Here is a 22,688-nt window from a genome sequence, read left to right as displayed (position 1 = left end):
TCTGTTTCCTCCTGCACTGTGTGAACATTTCCCACTAACAAAGAATGTTAAAGCTTTATTTCCAATCAATTCCAGGTAATATCAATCACAGCTAACAATACCCTGTGCCCCTATAATTAATTCAGACACATGGACTTAATTGTTTGTCTTGGCAGGTTCGGTTCATTGCACAGTAACTTACAGCCTGAATTTCAGAAAGCTTAAGCCTTACACTGAAGTCAGCAAGCATTGCAGTTGCTCACCACTTGCAGTGTCAGGCCATTAATGACGCCTGGATGACAAGCGCCTTCACATCATCACCACTGCCAAGAGCACTTCCTCTGTCATCCAATCCACCTTCACAAATCATTCATGATAACTGTTATGAAGACAAGGACACTGAATGAATTAGTAATCAGACACAGATTTAAAAAGCACAATCACGTTTTCAACAATAAAATAACAAATCAGTGTTACACTTTTCTGGCCATTGCATAAATGTTTACCACTCCTATTTACAGCCTTTCTTTCCCTCTGTATAGCATGAGCCCATTACATCTGTAGCAGTAATAAATAAAATGAAGTTCCAGTGTAAGAGAAGGTCTCAGCATGAGTTCTCTTTAGCTGGTCTATGAAATTTCATAGATCTTTATTATGCCCGAACCTTACAAAACATTTCAGCAAATCACATTTAAATTCAGAAGACAAACAGTAGTGACACGTAGCCTAACACTTGCCAGATTGCAAGCATTTACAAGGAAAAAATGTCAAGAAAAAATTAAGACACTGTCTGAAGTCAGTCCATGCAACCCATCATACCTTTTCGTTAGACTTATTTTTTCATGACTAACTTAGATTAGTTAAAATATATAAAAATGAAACGTGGACATCTAGTCTTTGTTTCAAGCAGAAGGCTGCACCATCACACCTTTTTCTGTGTGGAGATGGTAGAACACTTACATATGACATTCACTCTTACTCACAAGAGAACTTCACTTTAAAGAGTATATATGTGCTTTATAGGTAGTTTGGTACCTAGGTGGCTCAGCATCAGCAGCAGTCCAATTGCACTCTCCTGGTGTTGGTATTGCACTGAAGCTGAAACATACTTTTTTTCAGATGCTTCAGAGCATCTGAAAACATGCTTTCAATGCCACCTTCCAGCCCTGTTCTCATTTTAATTTTTGTTACCAGTTGGTAAGTACCAATTTAATGGTACTAAGGAGCACTTGAATATTGGTTTTTCTCAGTTCATTATGCAGGATGACCAATTTTATTCATCCTTTTTGCCACAGTATTTTCCATAAAGATTGTATTGATTTGATTCTCTTCTGAAAGATCAACACATCTATCAGACACCCTGGTTTTCCATGTGCAGGTCTCTCTTGGAGAGGAATGCCCATCTCTCTTACAACCCAATGGACTTTCCTCAATGTGGGAATTTACTGAATAACCCGTGTTATGTTTCCCTAGTCTTTAGTGTTTGTTGACCACCTCACTAACTTCTGTCTGTGATCTGCCAGAAGTGACTGTATATCTACTTGCAGATCACTGATGAGATTACTGAGTAATGGGGAAGATCTACAAGGAAGATAAATCCTTCTTCAGTCATTTCCCTGTTGGAAGAAACTTGAAATCTGTCTATGAGATAATGATTTTTCTCTTCAGCCTGTGCTTTTTTCCTTCCTATAATTCTATGTTTTTAATCAGTGTCATGAGTTACTAAATCAAATACCTTTACACTCTGTAAATCTATTATGTCAGTGTACTTACATTTAATCATTAAATGTCATCTTATTGAAGAATGAAATCATATTTGCTTGACAAGGTTTTTGTTATCCAGAAAATTGTGCTGAGCAACATGAACTATATTTCCATAATTTAATTATTATTATTATTTTTAAATAAAATCCTTACATTAGCTTTTATGGTATTTTACCTGCGAATTATGTCAGTCTGGGCCATGAAAAAATGCTCCATGGATGGTCCCACCCATCATTAGGCAGTTTGTTCTGCACAAGTGCTGTCCTTTGTGGTCCCAATCCCATTTATAAGGACTTAGGAATTTTGAAATATTGATTAGCAATAATGTAAAAAATACTTCACCAAAAGTAGGCAAGATAGGTGGAAGAATAAATTTATCTTCTTTTTTTTTTTTTTTCTTCTTCAGATGAAGTACAGGCAATGGAATTGATAAAATTCTGGATCGATTCTATTAGAAAATTGCAAAGAAAACTCCATAATGGAATAATTAATGAATAATATTTATTTCTATATATTTATTTTGACTCATTTATTTAGAAGTACTATTACAGCAGAATTTCTGGGAAGAGGTCCTACTTTCAGTCAAATATATATGTTACACAGTTCACACTCATTCAAGAACTCTGTTGGCCTGCTTTTTTTCAAAGCAAGGGCTCTGGGCATTCATGGACCTCTTGGCTCTTCCACCTTTAAGTAAAAATTTCTTTTGATAAGACATCTATACAATCAAAGATATCCCGAGCTGGAAAACTCCTGGCTTGACACGGCACCACGCAAAAATCAGACCATGTGTCTGAGAGCATTACCCAAATATTCCTTGAACTCTTGCAGGCTCGATGCTGTGACCACTGCACTGGGGAGCCTGTCCCAGTGCCCAACCACCTTTTCCCTAACACCCAGCCTGACCCTCACCTGTCCCAGATCCATGCTGTTCTCTCAGGTCCTGTCACTGTCCCCAGAGAGGCGCAGAGCTCAGCGTCTGCCCCTCCACTCTCCTTGTGAGGAAGCTGCAGGCTGCCATGAGGCATCTTGCCTATCCACCATGAACAGTGGGTGTTTTCAGCACTTACACTACACCTGGTCAATTGGCCTAGCTTATGCTCTCCATAGCAATCATTTTCTTTCCCTCTACTTCTTAAAGGAAGAGCCTTCTCATTTTTGTAGGTCAGTGGTAGTGTCTCTCTGTGTGAAAAGAAGAGGATATGGAGAACGTATCATCAGTGAGCTTAACCTGAGCTCTGAGAAATAATTCAGATCAAATAATGAACTATTTAGAATGCACCTGTGAGATAAAGAAATAGTTGAGAAGCAGGCTGTAGGATTTCATAAAGAACAAATTGTATAAAAATAATCTAATTTTCCTCTGTGGTAAAAAAGGAGATGTGGAACTAATCCATAGAACTTCATATTAGGAACTCTTTTGATTTGATCTTACATGATATTCTTATAAACCAGCAGAAGAAATACAGTCGGGATGAAATTACTGGACAGTGTGTATACAACAAGGTCTGTATCTATATTAAGAATTAGCTTATTGTCAAAATATAAAAAGGTAGTAAGGGATCTTACAGAGTTCCTTCTGCTCTGACTCGGCTCAGTGTTTGCATCAGTGAAGCTGCTCATAATTTATTGTCTGGATGACTGCACTCAAAGAATTGCTCAATGTCCAAGTGGAGGTCAGTGATGAGTTATGTTTCTCAGGAGCTGGGATTGCAACTGGTGCTGTTTAACATCTTTGTTGGTGATATGGACAGTGGGAGTGAACCCTCAGCAAGTCTGCAGACAATACCAAGCTATGTGGTGGGGCTGATAGGCTGAAGGGAAGGAATGTCATCCAGAGGGACCTGGGCAGGCTTGAGCAGTGAGATTGTGAGAACCTCATGAAGTTCAACAAGACCAAGTGCAAGGTTCTGCACCTGAGTCAGGGAAATCCCAAGTACAAATACAGGCTCAGTGGAAAACAGATTGAGGGCAGATCTAAGGAGAAGGACTTGGGAGTGTTGGTTGATGAGAAACTCAACGTGAACTGGCAATGTGTGCTTGCAATGTGCATCAAAAGAAGCATGAGCAACAAGTCAAGGGAGGTGATTCTCCCAAGCTCTACTCCTGTGAGGCCCCAACTGGAGTACTGCATTCATCTCTGGGGCTCCCAATATATGAAGGACATGGACCTATTACAGCAAGTCCAGAGGAGAGCCATGAGGATGACTGAAGGACTGGAACACCTTTCCTACAAAGACAGAATGAGAGAGTTGTTTCTTTCACATTGGAAAAGAGAAGGCTCCAGGGAAACCTTATACCAGTTTTGCAGTACCTAAAGGGGGCCTACAAGAAAGCTGGAGAGGGACACTTTGTCTGGGACTGTAGGGATAGGACAAGGAGTAATGGCTTTTAAATAAAAAAGGGGATATTTAGATTAGATATTCAGAAGAAATTATTTACTAAGAAGGTGGCGAGGCACTGGGACAGGTTACCCAGAGAAGCTGTGAATGATCCATCCCTGGAAGTGTTCAAGACCAGGTGGAATGGGGCTTTGAACAGCCTGGTGTAGTGGGAGGTGTCCCTGCCCATGGCAGGAGGTTTGGAACTAGGTGGTCTTTATGGTCCCTTCCAACCCAAACCATTCTGTGATTTTATGATTTAGAGATGAGCCAGGGCAGGGTTGAGAAACAGGTTTAGGTTTCAAAGTTGTCTTGACAAATTAGAGAAAAGGCATGAAAAAAAATCAGCGAGGACAACTGCAAGGGAATGGCTGAAGAAAAGATTTTTCAGTTGTATAGGTACTAGCTAGTTGGGTTGCTCTTCAGAAAAGGATCTGTGGGATTGCACATTATTGCCCGCAGAACACAACGTGTACTGTTGGAGTTGGCAAAACACCTAATGCATCAGTAAGTCCTCAGAAAGAATCCCTTGTCCAGCTTTGGGCACTGTATGTCAAGGAAAATGGAGGCCAACTGAAGAGTGTCAAAAGAAGAATGAGTGTGTCCATACTGCTGAACTCCTTTACCCTGTAAAACTGGCTGTTGGCAGAGAGTTTGTTGGCCTGCGCTGACTTATCAGGTATGCCTTACAGTTCTGCAGGAGAGTACTAACTAGCCCAAGTTAAGTTAAACCAAGAACTGGTCTAACAAGAAATGCTGGGAGGATTTGACCACAGTGCCTTCAAAAAGAGAAAGAAGCCCTGTCTGCATTTTTTTTTTTTTTTAATATATATATTTTTTAAACACACTTTTTAAAAATCAACACCATAGAGCCCACATTCAGTCTAAAAAAGTCCCATCTAATTCTGTATCTGGAAGATTTATAAAAATAGTGAACATATGAAGATATATTTCCTGAGCCAGAGATAAAATAAAGCTTACTTAGTAGTCTTGCATGGGCCTTCTCCTCACAAACTCATCTAATCAGTTTCTGAATCAATCTAAACTTCAGGCAGCCATGAGATCCTGTGGTGATTAATCCATGTTTAATTATTCACTTTACGTCTCTTACCTCCATGCCCATCTTTAAAGTTTTAATCATACTACCTGAGAATTTCATCAGTGGACCTTCAAATATTTTGTTGCAAGAAATAGTGAATGTGAGTTCCTGTTTGTTTCTACACATCATTCACAACTGTACACATCATATCTTCTCTTAGCCCTTTCACAGCAATGAAAATATTTTGAGCTCTTTAACCTTTCCTTATATAAAAGTAATTCCATACCTTCATTTGCTCTTGCCTTTCTTTGTATATTTTCTTCTTCTAACCCCTTGGAGGATGAAAGAGTCAGGACAGCACATAATATTCACAACACAAACATACTTTATGAGCTGGTAAAAGGATTGGCAGAGGATTATTATTCTGCTTGTTCTCTGTTCCTTTCTTCAGAATTCCTAATGCTTTATTTACCTTTTTGATGGACCCTGAACATGGCATTGAGATTTTAATGGAACTGTCAACAGTAACTCAAACATTGCTTTTTCTGCATGCTGATAGCTCATTTAGAGCCCATCACTGTTATACATGGTTAAGAACGGTTTTACCCGTGTGCAATATTTATCAGCATCTCATCTGCTATTTTTTGCCCAGTCACTCAGTATTGTGAGCCATCTGCAACTCTTCACAGTTGAATTCTATTTTATTGCCTGAAATAATAGAGCATCATCAACAAATTTCATTACCTCATTTTTCCATAAGACTTATGAACATGTGGGATAACATGAGTTCTAGCATGGATACTTTCAAAGAGCTACAAAGTGCAAAGGCTATCTATTAACTTAATGATTTAAAATATGCAATGAGGAAAAGAAAATTCTTAATAAGCAAACAGTAGATGGTCTCTGTTCTTTTCCTTGTGATTGTATATTTTTTAATTTTTATTTTTTTTATTATTTTTTACTTGTCCTCAGGAGACTCAGATGGAAGAATATCTGCAGAGAAACACTGAATACTTCTAATGTTCTAAATGCCTTTTACTTTAATGACTGCTGCATAGCTGCTATTTTTGCATAATAATCTGCTCTGCTCTGTATCAAAGCAAGATCTTGTTTACCACTCAATGGGGAACTTCTGGTCTTTCATGCCATATCATCCTCAGGCTTTCTCATCATCTGATCCTTAGACAATTATTTTTGCTATTCATCCTATACTCTCCACTTGTAATTATCACAGAATGAGAAGTCTTTAAGTCATGCCTTCCCATAGTGTGTTTCAAAAGAGCATTGCAAAATCAGTTGTGCTTTCACATCATGTCTTCTGTTTGCTCCATTAGATCAGCTATAGCACAGATGAGAATTTCTCCATCCCCACCACTGCCCAGGATGCAAGTCAGACCTTTCTTCTAAATACAGAAAAGGGCTGAATAATAAACATTTTTTTCAGAAAGAACCTGTTGATAGCTTTTTTTTACAGCTAATTAGTAGTCAGAAGTTTTTTCCCTTTCCCAAGCTTCTTACATTGTGCACAGTATCTTTATGTTTAATCAAGGGATCTGGTGTGCTATCAACCATATCTCAGTTATAATATCTGCTTTGAGACTTACCCATATGCTGTTCCTTTCTTTTCACCAACATTTGGGTCCAGACCTCAGCAATTACATTTTTTCCCAGACATGATGCCATTTCCCAGACATGGCCCCAGCTGCACCGTCAAGAAGTGACGTGCCTCATTAGACCTCTAAGACCCTCACAACGCAGAGAAGAGGATGCACTCAGTGGGAACTCCTAGCCACAAGAACACTCGTTTTTCATTCTCCTTGGAGGGTCTGGAGGAGGATATACATGGTTTCATTCCTCCTCTGTTACCATTCTTCTGGTATTTACAGATTAAGAATGACTGTATTCTTATGAAGATCCTTGCCTGCAGGATTTTCCCTATCCCATTAAATGGTGCGGGAACAAAACTTCATTAGAGCCAGGAATCTGGCTATAGGATGCAGCATGGTCTGTACCCTGTCCTCATTACTGCTCTCCAGCTACAATGGTGCCTGGGCACACATCGGGGCAGCTAGGACCCTACGTAGCAGCATGCTGATGCCTCCTGGGGACACAATGAGAAAAGAGGACACTGGAGAAAATGAGGGTCACTATGTGGCCTCCAGAGTCTGCACACAATTGACTGAGTCCTTGCATCGGCACTGCCCTGTGTCAGTCCTGTGCTCCTTTTAATTCCCTCTGTGAAACTTTGGGAATTTGTATTATTTATCATCATTAATTACCCACCAAACTCTTTAAATTCAGCACTTGCATCACTCAGAAGATGGAGTATACTCCATCTGCTTACCACAGAGGAGATATGGGCTCAGGTCAAGAAGCAAGGTATTAAACTGAAGGTGTTAAGCTTGGAAGGGAAAAGGAGGAAGGGAGCTGAGCTGATTTGTGGTGTGTTCTTGGGATAAGAAATCTGTTGAAGGCACTCATATGGGATGGAGCCTTCTTCCCTGACAAACCAAAGATGATGTGAGGGTCCCAAATGGATTCAGGGAGAGAACTGGTATTCATTGTGTTTGGAGCTGTGTGATGAGCTGTATTTCTGAACACACAGCCGCCTCTCTCTCTCTTCCAGAATAGGAGTAGGATGGTGTTGTAAAGTAGAATAGATTGAAGTGTGGATTGAACAGAAACCATTCACTGAGTGAAACTACCTGAGAAGTAAATCACAAGGTGATATTTACTGCTAGAAACAAAAGAGCATTTCAGGAAGAGGTCTGGCAAAATCTCTATTTAGCCGTGTCTGGAAGCACTGCACTGATTCATGCCTGTGGTAGAGGAGAAGCTACTTAGACCCCTTAACACATTTCTCTGAAGTTTATCCTGGTTTCTATACTTAGTTGAGCCAGTGACTGTGACAGCAGCTGAAAATCTTTAATAATAGTTAATGGGACATGTAGCATGGTTACTGCATGAACAACCAAAATCTACTGCATGTTTGCCCCATATGTGTGGGACTGCCCCAGCAAAGCTGTGATACTTGAAACCTGTGGGTCCTCTTGACTAGTAGGAAAATTAAAAAGTAGCTAAAGTAATTTATTTGGTGTTTTTGCCTACTTAGAGAGAAGGGAGTAAACGCTACACAGGCAAAATGAAAGTGAGGAAGCTTCATTTACTACTCCTAAACACTATCACTGAGCCAAACCACTATCTGCAGCCAGCAAACTCCTTGCGTAGGACTTTACCCCTTGAAACATCCCCATGCTCCGTCTCCCCTGCTCACCTCTGCTTCACAGTTTGCAGCTTATTTAAGACTATGAGGTTCTGTACCCCGTTAGGCAGGTTTGCTGTCTTCCTTGCTCTCACCTGCAGTCAAGTGCAGCAAAGCGCTGTCTCCATTCTCCATGCACTTTTATGAATGGGGTGTGCACAGCTACAGAAACTGGTGTCATGCATTGCCAGCTGGCTGGTTTTTAGATGGGAAATATTTCCAAGGAAGGGAGGTAATATCGAATGATTCATAAACTGTCCAAAGAGATGCCAAAAATATAAAAAGCAAAGTTAAAAAAAAAAAAAAAAAGACTTTTATACTTCATTCTAGTTCTTTGGGGAAAGAAATTACATCTTCTAGGTCAAGAGAGCACTAGAGAGCTTTTTACAGTGTCCATTCTTGTTCATCTGACACAGATATAGGGAATGAGCTAAGCTCTGCCTCACCATCTTTGTCCGTCTCTGATATATTTGGGTCAGAAAACATCTTTAAACTGCTGGAATAATCAGGCAACCAAAATGTAGCATAGAAGGTTTATATACCTTTAAAATGTGCACAAGACAACTGAACATCATTTATTTTTTTACAATGTAGTATGTACAACTCCAGTACAGCTTGCATAAATATCACCAAAAACTTAATACTTTCTGATGGTAGCATTTTCTTGTAACCAGGACTGTAGGAGAAGAAAGGAGAAGTAAAATACCCAGAACAGGAAGGAAGAGCAGCAGACACATGTTGATCATGTCTATATGAGTGGTCATGCCAGTGTGTTAAGACTTCTTGACATACTTTATTTCCTTTGACCACACAGTCCTGAGGGCTCTGGCTGTGCTTCCTAGATGAGGTGCTGCAGTGGAGAAACCATGTCTCTCCCGGGTAATCGAGACATCAGAACAATTTGAGTCCCTTCTCAGCTGTCTTTGTGAGTCAATGCTGTGGGAACTGCTGCAGGGAAGAAGCCCTTTTCATTTCCTGCCCATTCACAGCTTTCTGTCACTGCCCCCTAAAAGTCTCTTTTCCTGAGTCTTTTGACCTGGTGAACCAGAATAATGAAATTTTAATGAAAATCTGACTTAGCTCTGAGAACACTACTCACTGCACATCATTGTGTGAAGTTGCAAAACTTATTACTAGACCTTGCAAGGAATCAGAGCATGAACTATAACTATGGGTCACCAAGATCCCTCTCCCCTTCCCCCTCCCTTTTTTTTTTTTTCATTAGCTGCAAAATCTCTCTTTGCTGAGGGACTTAGATACATTAGTAAATTGGTCAATCAGCAAAGGCAAGAAGTTCAACAAAGGTAAATGCTGGGTTCTGCCCCTGGGACAGAGTAAAGCCGGACACAGGCACAGGCTGGAAGCCAGGTGGCTGGGGAACAGCTCGACAGAAAGGGCCCTGAGGGTGCTGGTCAGCAGCAGGCTCAGCACCAACCCTGAAAACTATGCCCTGGTAGACAGAGGGCAAACCACTTTTTGGGGTGCATTACACACAGCACAGCCAGCTGATCAAAAGTAGTGCTTCTCCTGCTGTATTTAGTGTTGATGAGGCCTCACCCTGAGCACTATGTGCAGTTCTGGGCTCCACAGCACAGCAACAGGCTTCCTGGGGAGCTGGGTGCTGCCCCGTGCCCATGAGTGCTCAAGGGGCATTTAGGCAATGCCCTCAGTAATGTGCCCTAACTATTGTTCAGCCCTGAAGTGCTAGGGCAGTTGGACTCGATGGTCTTTGGTGGTCCCTTACAACTGAACTATTCTGTTCTGTTCTACTTGAAAAGCCTTTGGATGCAGCAGTCACAACCAATTCCCTTTGGAGAGGGCTATGAGTACAGCTGACCTGAGGGAGGGCTGGAGCAGGGCATGAGTGGGGTGTGCACAGCTACAGAAACTGGGGTCACATATTGCCAGCTAGCTTTTTTTTTTTTTTTTTTTTCTGGGAAACATTTCCAAGACAGAGAGGTAACACCAAATGATTCATAAACTGTCCAAAGGGAAGCTGTCCAAATATAAAAAGCCAAACTTAAAAAAAAAAAAAAAAAAGTTTTTATTCTTTCTTCCAGCTTTTGGGGAAAAGAAATTGCACCTCCCAAGTTGAAAGCCCTAGAAGCTTTTTACAGTGTCTGATCTTGTTGATCTGACACATATAAAAGAATTAAGCTCTGCCTCACCATCCTTGACCATTTGAGAAGTCCTCTGATTCCACAAATACAAACATCCACTAGGGGGACAGAAGTAATATGTATTTCTGGCTTGGCAGTACATCACAATAGTGGGAAGTTGAGCATACCCTTCCATCTGCTGCGGGTCACTTTGAATGACAGCAGGAGTTGGCAGACAAAACCATGGCAGAATAGATTTTTCTCTCACTTCTTTCCAGCACCTTCAGAGATACCACCACGGCAAATAACCATGATAACAAGCAATACATACGCCAAATATTTCTCTCACAGTTATATGAGGATTCTGTTCACTGCTGTTTCTCATATCCTAGTTTCCTGAATATTATACTGGATGACATCCTCATATCCTGCTGATAATAATAATTCCCTATTAAAGCACACATTATTTTTTTTTTATATATATCTATAACACAACTAATATTTCAAACAACACAGAAGTTTACACAATTGCTGAAAAATCCAAAATGTTAAGAAGTTCTGAAATAAAATAGAAATATTAACAGAAATTGTGCTTAGAGAGATTCAATAAATATGCTGAAAAGACATGAAGGGCAGATGTGGAATATATTATAATGTTTCACTCATGGCACTTGAGTGATGAGTCACCCTGAAAGGCTTGGCATTTTGGAAGGTGGTACCAGAGCAGGTGTCATAATTAAATTTATTTCTCATCTTGGGCTCTCACAAAGTGTGTTAGAAGTGTACCTTCAAAGTGTAGCTTAATTAATCTAATGGGAATTTCAAGCATTGTGGTCCACTTGAAGGAGTATAATAAAGCATCCCTTAACAAGGTTTGAAGATTGGATTATGATGGGAACTGAAATTTCCATGGTATAAGCAATAAGTCATGTTTTTATGCAGGGTACTATGAATCTTAAATGCAAGCATATCCCCATTGAAAAGTGCCCTTGAAGTCTCTGTGTGACTGGTATTTACTGTTTTCTTTTCATGCAAGCAAGTTACTGGAAGGTAACTTGGTCTGAGTTTTCAGAGCTCTGACAGAGTAGAGCATATACCTCCTCTGTCTCCATAGTTAGATGTGAGTGCCAGGACAAGAGGCACAAACTGGAGCACAGAAGGCTCCAGGCAGCATTTCTGTGCTGTGCAGTTGACAGAGCCCTGGCACAAGCTGCTCAGAGAGGCTGTGGGGTCTCCTCCTTGGAGATCTTCAAAAGCTGCCTGGGCCTGGCCCTGTGCAGCCTTCTCTGGGTGTCCCTGCTTGGGCAGCGCTTGGGGCAGGTGAGGCCAGAGGGCGCTGGCAGCCTCAGCCTTGCTGCAATCCTGTGATTCTGTGAACCTTTTCTTTTTAACATCTCTAAACCCACACCACCCTGGCTAGCTTTCCCATCGGCCCTTCACCTTTTGTGGAAAAGTGTCCTGACAGGATCCTGCAGGGACAACTTTGGGAAGTAAAGGGATCTGAAGGAGCTAAATGCAAACAGATCTGCAGATTTTGAATGCTGTATCTCCGCACTTCAAACAGTGCCAGACAAATATGAGATCAACTATTGGTAGACAAGGGCCATACAGACTCATCTAGGAGAAGGCGCCATTTAAGGGTTTAGGAGGCTCATGTTGCTTTGGAAAGTGCTGAAGGCTATATTCAGTTTGAGACAATATCTGATTCCCTGTATCTTTCTGTAAGAAGAATCTAATGGATTCGCATGGTATCCTTGAAGCTGACATAGAATCCATCCCAAAAGCGAGTTAGAGATGATGCTGTGCTCTGTGATGTGTCCAGCTTATAATCACTGTAGCACACAGGGAGAAGATGAACACTAGCACTGTAGCTTAGACTGACTGACAAGACTGGCACATGCTTAATCAAAAAGACTAATTTATAAGGAGTTGTCAAGGTTTCCTACAGCTCATAATTTAGAAACATGAACATTAGAAACATTGGCATTAGCTTTTTGTTTTCATCTTGGTAGAAAGCCAAGCCTTCTCTGATATCCAGGGAGACAGATCTTATAATAACTGTTATTCTGAAAACACAGAAACATTGTTTTCCTGATATATGCATTTTATCTATCTTGTAAATAATCAAATTCAGTGCAATGAAAAGCAAACTCTAAAAACAAAGAACTGTATTTTTATCTTTAGTCACGTGTCTTTGCTTTTCTTTGGAAATGGTCTTTAGACCCACCTTAACATCCTCCATATACTGCCAACAGATGTGTTCTGCTGAGAATCTGGTCCTGTCCTCATAGAGGAAGTCAGCATAGCAATTATGCACATTCAAACAGTGTAATCAGAAGGATTTAAATGTCTGGTGGGAATGAAATCAGTGTGACTCCCTCTGTTCAGTGAGCAAGGTTCAGCCAAGGCTAGGTAAGGCACAGCTTTAGCTCACCATGGTGTCCCCATTGGAGGTAATGGTGGGGGTTGCTCTGCTTTGAGAAGCATCCTGAGGAGGAATATCAGATGTTTTGACTCGGAAAAAGAGAGTCAGGGTTTTGACTCTGAAAAAGAGAGCCGGGGTAACCCTGGCTTTTTCACTAAGAATAATGCTGGCTTTTGCAAACTTCAGCCTTCCTCCTGAATTTCTCTATCACTTTTTTTTTTTTTTTTTTTTTTTAAATAGTTGTCTCCCTGCCCATTTCCCCAAGGACAGTAACTTGGCCTGCTTTTCTCAATAAAACATCTCACATTGCTTGAAAAGATTCAACCTGTCCTTCTATGCAGTTTTCTTTGAAGCCTTATTTTCACATGGACTCTAGCAGAAATATGCTAAGCAGTCAGTGCTTTGGGAAAGAGCTGACAAGGGGGTATTATACTGGAACTTTCCATCACCTTTGTGTGCTACACCCAGAGTGCTCACAGCCTGTCCTCTGATCTTCCTTCCTGATTGCTGATGCATAGGTAGCTCACCCATTGTAATGCTTGGATCCATATCTGCCCATACACACACACTAAGCATAAAGCAGCCAGGCCCTGCTCCAGAAAGCAAGCAGAAGATACCACATTTAATGAATAATGGTGCATTATAGGGTCTCACAACAAGAGCGCGTGTTGGTTCAGCTCTCCCTGTTAGCTGTGTGAGCGGCAAAGTGGCACAGGTTTGTGCAGGTGGACCTATGCTTTTAATGAGTTGCCCCTACACTCATTTATGTGGAGCTGAAAAAAGTCTTAAGTGCATTGATCATTGATTCAGGAGTCTTTTTAAGATTATTCTGTCATTACAGACTCAGAGAGGCTTGTTAATAAGATATAATAAACAAGATTAGATTGAACAAATAGGAAATGTTTCCTTCTCATAGTGAATACTTTATCTCCAACAATGGAAATGTTTCAGCTGAAATTTCTTAGTTGCTGACACACCACAACTCAGCTGTAACAAAGCTTCACTTAGTCATTCCTGCAGAAACTTGTTTTGGTTCTGTAAATGTTCTGTGTATTGGCAAGGCTTTGGAGAATGCCAACCTGGAATGCCATACTGGGCTCAAGAAACAGCAGTGGAAACACTTTTTTTTTTTTTTTTAAAGTAAATATTTATTTCCTTCTACCAACACAATATGCTATATTTCCTTCTTCTGTGCAAGAGGATGTATTTGTAGATACTCCCCCTTAATTTGAACTTTTTAGCGTTTTCAAAGATTTATTTGTGTGTGTGACTGTATAGTCATTTCTTATCCATTCCCTTCTTAGGTAAAAGCTGCGCTCCCAACTTTCCTGGAATTTTAAAGTATTTAGAACAGTTCCTACTAATAAATTCAAACTGATAATAAAGAAAATAGCAATCTATCTAAATCACGGTCTATCTAAATCACAATAATTTCTTCTCTAACAGGATTAGAAAGCAGCTGAGGTTGCATAATACTTCGCAGGACTGTGCCTTACATTAAGGGGAAAGCATAGGGATCACTTCTAAATCATATTAATTAAACTCAATTGATTAAGTAGTCTGAAGGATCCTAAAATAACTCTCAGTAAAAATATCCTAGCCACATTTGAACAGCTCTGAATGAGAGTGCAGCTAATCCTACTAATATAAATGTATGGGAAAATAGGCTTCATTAGCTCCACTGCCTGGTAAGAGACTCCTTTAAACCTGTGGCAGAAAACTTAATAAAAATCAATAATCTGAGGAGCTACAAGGTAGAGATTTCAAGATATTTTTTTTTTATTATTATTATTATTATTAATTAATATATCAGTAAATACTGAAATCTGTGGCAGAAAACATTTTAACATACAAAAAATAAGTTTTATCAGTAGAGAGCCCATAAGACCTCCCACACTGACAGAAATACCATGAACTGGTAATTAATGTTAGCAGTGGACACCATGCAACAGGAAAACAGTTTAAGCTTTATGTAATATTATTAATATTCTGTCAAATATGGAATACAACATGAGCACCAATATAATTATGAATCAAAAAATGCCAAGGAGAAGAAACTGAAGTATGAAGGAGAGGGAAGCACTCGTCTCTTCTCCTTGGTGATACAGAGATGATGATAATGACAGGACGTAAGGGAACACCACAGAGCTGTGCTGGGGAGTTCAGGCTGGACATCAGGAAACATTTCTTTGCTGTGAGGGTGGTCACACACTGCAACAGGCTTCCTGGGGAGTTGGGTGCTGCCCCGTGCCCATCAGTGCCTAAGGGGCATTTGGGCAATGCCCTCAGTGATGTGCCCTAGCTGCTGGTCAGCCCTGAAGTGCTAGGGCAGTTCGAACAGATGGTCTTTGAAGGTCTCTTCCAACTGAACCATTCTGTTCTGTTCTGTTCTGTTTTGTTCTCTTCTGTTCTGTTTTCTTCCTCCTGCAGCAAACATACACCTAAAGCCTGTGTCCAGCTCACGGTGTTTGCAGTAAAGATGGGGAGGATGTTAAAGGCTTGGTAGAACAGATTGATGCCTAAAACGCAATAAAGCCCAACAAGAGCACAGTCTCCTTCAAGCTGAGAGCTGCAATTGATTCTTGGAGGGCCAAAGATGTTGTGTAACAAATGTGCAAAGTGGTATGAAAGCAAAGACCACTCACTTTTTCTTTCTAATGAGACAGATGCAAAGGCCACTGATGTCAATGTAGCACCAGTCAGCTTCCATAACTTGCCTCTGTATATTTTCTTTAATTAATCAACCCAGAGCAGCTGAGTTTCAAAGCCCAATGCTGTTAGGCACATTCAGTAATTGCAATGCAATTGCTCTGAGCCTTTTGTTTTCATAGGCAGTGCTTTCTTCAGTGTTTCACTGGCAGTGGCCTTCTGCAAGCCATGCTCCATCCACAGCCCCTCACACATCTGTGGCAGCAGAAATGGGAACACTGAAGATTTTGAAAACCTCTGCCAAGTCCCTAGTGTCTGCAAATCTGTTGTCTGTGCAGCATTGCCTGAAGGAGAAAACTGGACCTGGGATGAGGATGCCCAGTGGGTAAAGAGAATGCCTGTTTTCTTTTGTGATACCACCTCTGTCTTTGTCTGTTTGGCTGCTGGAAGATAACTCTTTCTAGTGTTTGTAAATTGACAAAAAAGCAAGTGAATAAACATGCTTACGAAGCTTGAGATGATTTCTAACTAGAAAGCAACAAAAGCCTTCTTATTTAATCTATCATGCTTTATTAGCTAGAAGTTTTGTGTAATTCAATATTTACCTTTTGATAGAGTGTTCAGTTTGAGTCCATATTTCAATAGAGGTCACTCATGCACATTTTTGAAAGCATGGTGTACAAAATTAAAAAATATATCCAAAGGCAAAAAAAAAACAATCAAATTAGAACACATGCTTTCACAGTTTGATTTCTTTCTTATAAATCCCCTTCTAAATGTTACTTCAAGGGAGCTGAAACATTAGCTTTTATGCAAATTTTCATTTGATAAAGATTTTTTTTTTTTTTTTCGTACCAGATTATACAGCATCTGGAAAAGAGAAAGCAAAGCATGTTTCTAGTAAAATAAACTGCATTGCCTCTGTACACAGCAATTCAAGACATTTGTATTGTAGACAGATGGCTGAATGCACACAAACATTACTTTACAAAGAAATAAGTAATATTGAGAGGAGATATCAAAATTACACTTTATAAAATATGTACAGCCTTGTAGTTCATAACCAAGCTTTTCCACACATGCACTAGGAAAATGATGTGAAGTGGGTTCTGTCCTCAGCTGCCTTCAGAGTGAACTGCTGATAAAGCTGGTCTATAATATGCAACTGGTTCTCTGTGTCATAGATTTTACAAAAAGCAAATACTGTGTGGTCTCTTAAAGATATTTTTTAAAGTGCATAACATGGTAATGGATCACCATGCTTCCTGAAGTGATTCTTGGCTTGTTCTAAACCGCCAGCAACTGGCCCTGAATGCACATCCAGAACAATTAGAAGCACACACTGATTTTTCCTCCAGGAGGAACCAAATGAACTAGAAATGCTTGCCTGGAGTCCACCTGCTATTCATAGGGATCTGCTTCTTGGAACAAAGGTGGGTTCCCCTCTGATGCTCCTAATCACTGAATGAGAGAAGTGTTTTACAGTAGTGTAATTTATTGTTGTTGGTGGTGTTTGTTTGTTTGTATGCTTTTTTCCAACCTACACTCTATTCCTCAAATTGTACAGCACAGCTCACCTCTTCCCTTAAATGCAATACAGCACTGACAGGGAGAAATATACTTGATTTTTCCAAAGAGCACCACATTTCCTTTTGGACATCAATAAATTACATTGTTTACAGTTTGCCTCTTTCATGGTAAATATCACATTAGTGTGTATTAGACTGATGGTCATGATTATCCATGTCTCTTGCTCTTCACCTTCAACCTGTGGCATAGATAACAAAAGTGTAAGTGCTGTAGGCATGAGATTGGCCAGATACTTTTTCTCAGTTTGCTATTATCATCTCCTGAATGAGCCTATGGGAATAAAGGTATTCTTCTTAGTTTTCCTCCTGTTCAGTCCAATACGCAAGTAACTACATGGCAGAGGGAAGACAGGCCACTGCTATTATTATGGTCTAACAAAATTTGCGCCAGGGTCTAAGGTCACACAAAGGATGACTGTGGCATTAAGGGTGTATTCACAGCAGCTTTACTCTATCATGCCAGCAAGGAGCTGCACAACCCTAGAGCAAATGAGCAAAGGGCTGTGAACCACCTTCTGGAGGGGTCTTGTACGTGCCTCATTCAGGTGACTGATGATGAGGAGGAAAAGGCCATCTTAATGGCCTGTTTAATGTGGCATCAGGTGGTGGTGACAGGGCTGCAAGCAAGAACAGAAGGCTGCAAGGTGAGAACAGAAGAATGAAAATAATGTGTGTCCTTCTGCTGGTCAGCATGGAGGCAGGACAGGCCAACCTGGGCTGACTGCCACAGGAGATGTGCAGAAGGATTCATCGGGACAGACATCAGCCATTAAAAAATTAGGTAGATAGTCTATGTTGATCAACTAGAGCTGGTGTGGGTGGTAAAGGTGAGAGATGGGGCACCATGTCTCATGAAAAGGGTTGTGTCCAAAACAAGAGGGATGATTTGCCTGTCCACCTTCAGGAATGGTGGAGAGGAGATGGTTGCTCACTGGGGCTGGGAGCCAGATTTTTCAGGGCAACAAGGAGGAGAGGCATCCCACACTAGTGACCGTGCTCTCTGCCTCATAGTGCAGGGACTGGTGTCATATCCACCTCCCACTAACAGGAGGCTGCAGAGGAATGGTGGTGTGAACAGCAATAATACACTGTCTGACTCTTCAGCTAGAAGTGCTGGCACAAAGCCCAGGTTCATCTGTTTCAAAGCATCATATTGGAAGGATGTAAGGGACTGACTTTTCTTGAAAACACGCAGTAGCACTTACTAAAAGATGTTCAGCATAAGGCAGGCATTTTACCATGAAGTGTAATTAATTTACATTAAAACAGATTAAATCCTTTATTTCAAAAGAATTCTATGATCAGTTCTCTTTAATTCATATCTACTTATGGTGAAATAATCAAACTAATCACAGAAATTGTCTGAAGTAGCTATTTCCAGAAACAAGCAATTAGGCACTTTTAAAATGAGTTTTGGATGCGATTTTAATATAAAATTAGATGTAGTCTTCATTGATAATCTTAGCAGAAAGTGGGGTGGTATTTAGTCTCTATTCTTAACAGATTTTACTATTGCAGTGATGGATTATGATGAAGTGCAAGGTAGGGACATAAATACCAGCCAGCCAGACAGCAGAGGTGGACATCCCAAGGGGGGATGCTCTTTCCAAAGGTGACACTTTCACCCCCTCTGTGGCATGACCTACACAGATGCCATAACTGGGTGAGAACTCTTGGGTTAAGTGTGAACCCATATCAAAGTCCACTGCTTTCAAGGTGTTGAGCCTTTCAAGGTGACCCATACAAATAAAATTCATGTTTTCTAGGGAAACTGTTAGAGAGAAGGAATAAGTTATTAGGGTTTTTGACCCAAGCCAACAGCACTTGGGATGCCTGAAGTTTGATTTGGAGATGAGCCTCTCTTTTCTGTGGTTCTGCAGGATGCTGTGCCCACAGCCCCGTGCTTCTCCCGTGTAGCTGCTTACAGGCAGATGACCAGGGGTGAAACCCTGCCAGTTCCTTTGGGAAGAGAAAGGGTCTGGGAAACAAAGAGGTCTTCCCAGAATAGATGTATGGGAACCCAGATGGTGCAGGGCCACTGGCTTAGGGGCAACAGTTTTTTTCAGATCTGTGCTTGTGAGCTGTACAGCCCTTGTGCAAGAAATGCTGTGTATGAGGGAGGGCTGCTGCAAGAACAGAGAGCTGCCTGCAGGATGGCTGAGCTCTCTTGTGGCTGTAGCTACCCAAGCTAAAATGCATTTTACAGCCCTAATGCCTATTCTATGATCTTAAATAAATATCAATTTATAGATGGCCCAAATCAGTTGTTTCTTTACATGCGTGCTTTTAAAAGATAGCAGCATGTATAAACCTGCTGTCATAGAAAAAAAAAGGGGGGGGGGGGGGGGCTAAAGATAGCACAAATATTTCAGTAAACATGCAGAAAGCTATCAGGTTTGAATAAAGTCATCTAAATATTCCTTTGCCTCCTGCCTTCTTTCTCTTGGAAATGGAGATATGGTGATATATGAGATCTCTACCGATTTATTGAGGAATGATACAGGCCCATCAACTGCTGTGATTTCCCAGGATGGAGAGGGTAAGCTGCCCTCTTATCATTGTGGTGCCTAGCACTAACAATGAGCTGCACAGTTAACATTCAGGGGATTGCTTACTGCTCAGATAAGCTGCACTGAACTTCTCGCCTTTAAAGAAGGCTGAAAGACTGTTTTTGTTCCCCAACTGAATACACACAGATGGTTTTCTGCTGTAAGAAAAAAAAAATGTATTTTGTCAGAAAAATGAGTAAGAAGGTATATTATTTCTGCCAGATCATGCATAAAAATGCAATCTTTCTGTTTTGCAACTAAAACGTTCATTCCATACAAATCAAAGTAATTAGGGGAATCAGGATCACACATATGTTTTCTTGTTAGGTAAATAGAGGATTTTCAAGTTATTTTTTGTTTGTTTAACACAAAGAAATATTCATTATCTTATACAACATTTGGTGTCTTTTTTTCGACCTGAAATAAATATTTGTGTTCAACAATACAACCCTTCTTTTCCATCATTTTTCTTCTTACAACTACTGTTACCATGCAGCAGAATCACATGCATTTGGTTTTTCATACTTAAACATTTCCTAAAAGGCAATATGTTGAAACACAGCAACACAAATACTCTTTTGTAGGCAGAGCTGAAGGACTCTGAAACCTTTACTTGGTGTCAGTCTTAGAAAATTTCTGTTCTTTTTCATTCTTTGATTCTAATCTCTTTGATTCTTTGCAGTGATTTTCAAAACTGATGAGAAAACATTTTTAACCAAAACAGTGCTTAATAATCCTAAAGCAGGAACAGCTGAAAGCTGTGATTTATTCACTGCTTTCATCTCCCACTACGTTCAGTGGGAGCAAAGGGAATTCAGGAATTTCAGAAAATTCAATTTCCTAATGAAGAACAATGTTTTGTCCTTTTGCCCTATTTAATCTGTCCTGAGAAAGCAGGGACAGAACTCAAGATGTCCCTGTTAAACATTAGTTTCATATTTCACACTGATTCATCTAATGGCAGCTACATGTATTTAATAACCCCGAGGCACTTCTGACCCAGGATGAAAGCACCACATCCTCATAGGAGAAAGTAGCACTCCCCACTGTGTGACATGTAGCAGCCTGACCCAGGGGCCACTTGTCCCCCACCCACATGCTGCAGAATTTTGGGAAAACGTGTATTCAGAGCCTTTTAACGCAGCATTTCCTAACCAATGTGGTCCCCAGGGTTTTCCCTATCCTAAACCAGAGCATTTTCAAAGAGCGGGCAGCATCTGAGTGCATGTCTCTGCAGTCGCTTGCCAGGCAGGGACTTTATCTTTGTGCTCTTTGAAAATTTATTGAGCGCAAGCAATGCTGCAGACAACGCTCCAGGTTCAAAGAATTGGCGCTGCAGGTGTGCCAGCAAACGTTGAAATAGCTCTAGATAAGGAGTTGGACTGTTGCACCAGTATAAAGTACATCATGTTTTTGAAACCAAGGTAATGAGACAAGAAGCAAGAGGCAGAAAACTAATTACAGCTACAACTAATGCAGTGATGTGCTAGGATATTTCTGAAAACTTTCTTGGGTTCTCTTTTCCCTGACCTCAACTGCTGCATCGAGTGTTTTAATTATCTTAACACAGGGATGAAATAGGAATAATTCCAGGCTCAGATTTGCTCTTTCTGAGGTATTAAAAAACAAATGCAAGTTTGTGAAATACATTCAAAAAAACTATTTTTTTTTTTTAACCATGAACTTTTTTTCACTTTTTTTTTTTTTTTTTTTTTTTTTTCTTTTCACAAAAGCACCAATTTTTCTTAAAGATATTAAATTGGGACTGGGGTGGGATTTGAATAAAATGAAGAATTTCATTGAAAATATTTACTCTAGTTTTCCACTGAAAAGGCTTGCCCCATATTGCTGAAAACTCAAAGAAGTTGAAGGCATTTTAGGTTTCAATGGAAGTTTTACATTTTACATGGAGCTGCCTCTGAAGATTTTCCTATGAGCTCTGAAAATAAATGGAGAAAAAAAAAAAGGAATAGTGAGGAAATGAAGCAATGGTGTGGTTGTGACACATGCGAACACCTGCAGCTGCATTGTTGGAAAGCACTTTCCAAATGAGAGCCAAAACCCCCTCTTTCCTGTCCTCAGGGGGGTCACTAACTTTGTTAAGAAGAAAAGGGTGAAACCCACAGCACTTGTTTAATTCCATGGTGCCGCATCTTCATAATTCTGCTGTGCTCAAAACAGCGTAGCCGTATTCAGTGCAGCCCTGAGGGAGCTACAGCCAGTGCTCTTTTCCCCATGTTTACAATTTGTTCACATCAGTGCTGTGTTTTCCCCTTTCCCTCAGAAACATGAATTCAGAAATTATTGAATTCTCTTGTAGAGCAACAGTGATCTGTTGTTCATTACCAGTCAGGACATACAAGGCAGCACAGTCACTGCGGCTGTGGGTGAAATGTGCAATTCCTGCTTGCTTTCCATGAGATACTTACATGGCTGAAGAAAATATTTAGTGTAAAAAAGTCTCAAGCAAGATATATTCTTCTCATTTTGAAATACCATGAACAGCTCAAAACCCAAACAAACTTTCTGAAATGATCACAGACCAGGCTGGTCAACAGGAGCTTCATGTTACAGCTCAGGGAAAGCACCATCCTGCTGAAAATGGCAGCAACTGAGGCCTCAGACAGCCCAGTGAATTGCAATTACCACCACTGCCACACAGTTGGACAAGAAAGAGAGTGGACTCAGCTGGAAAATGACCCCGCTGTGTTAATTTTTCAGGCAAGGAGATCCTCACCTGGGGGGCACTACTCTCTGAGCCTGCAGCCCCTGCAGACAGTAGGTCCTGCCAACACCCCTGGGCACCTATGGATGCCAGGCTGAGTGTGATTATGCTGCACACCTTTTTAACATTCACCCAGCAAGCCTAACACAGTTTTACTAGCTTTCATTTTTCTTTTGCCATGCTAAGAAACAGGATCATCCTCACAGAGGACAAGGGCCATTAAAAAC

Source organism: Aythya marila, assembly GCF_965140915.1.
Source record: "Aythya marila genome assembly, chromosome: 1".
NCBI classification, from domain to species: Eukaryota; Metazoa; Chordata; class Aves; order Anseriformes; family Anatidae; genus Aythya; species Aythya marila.
The sequence above is the reverse complement of the archived record's forward strand: the minus strand, read 5'-3'. Positions refer to the sequence as shown.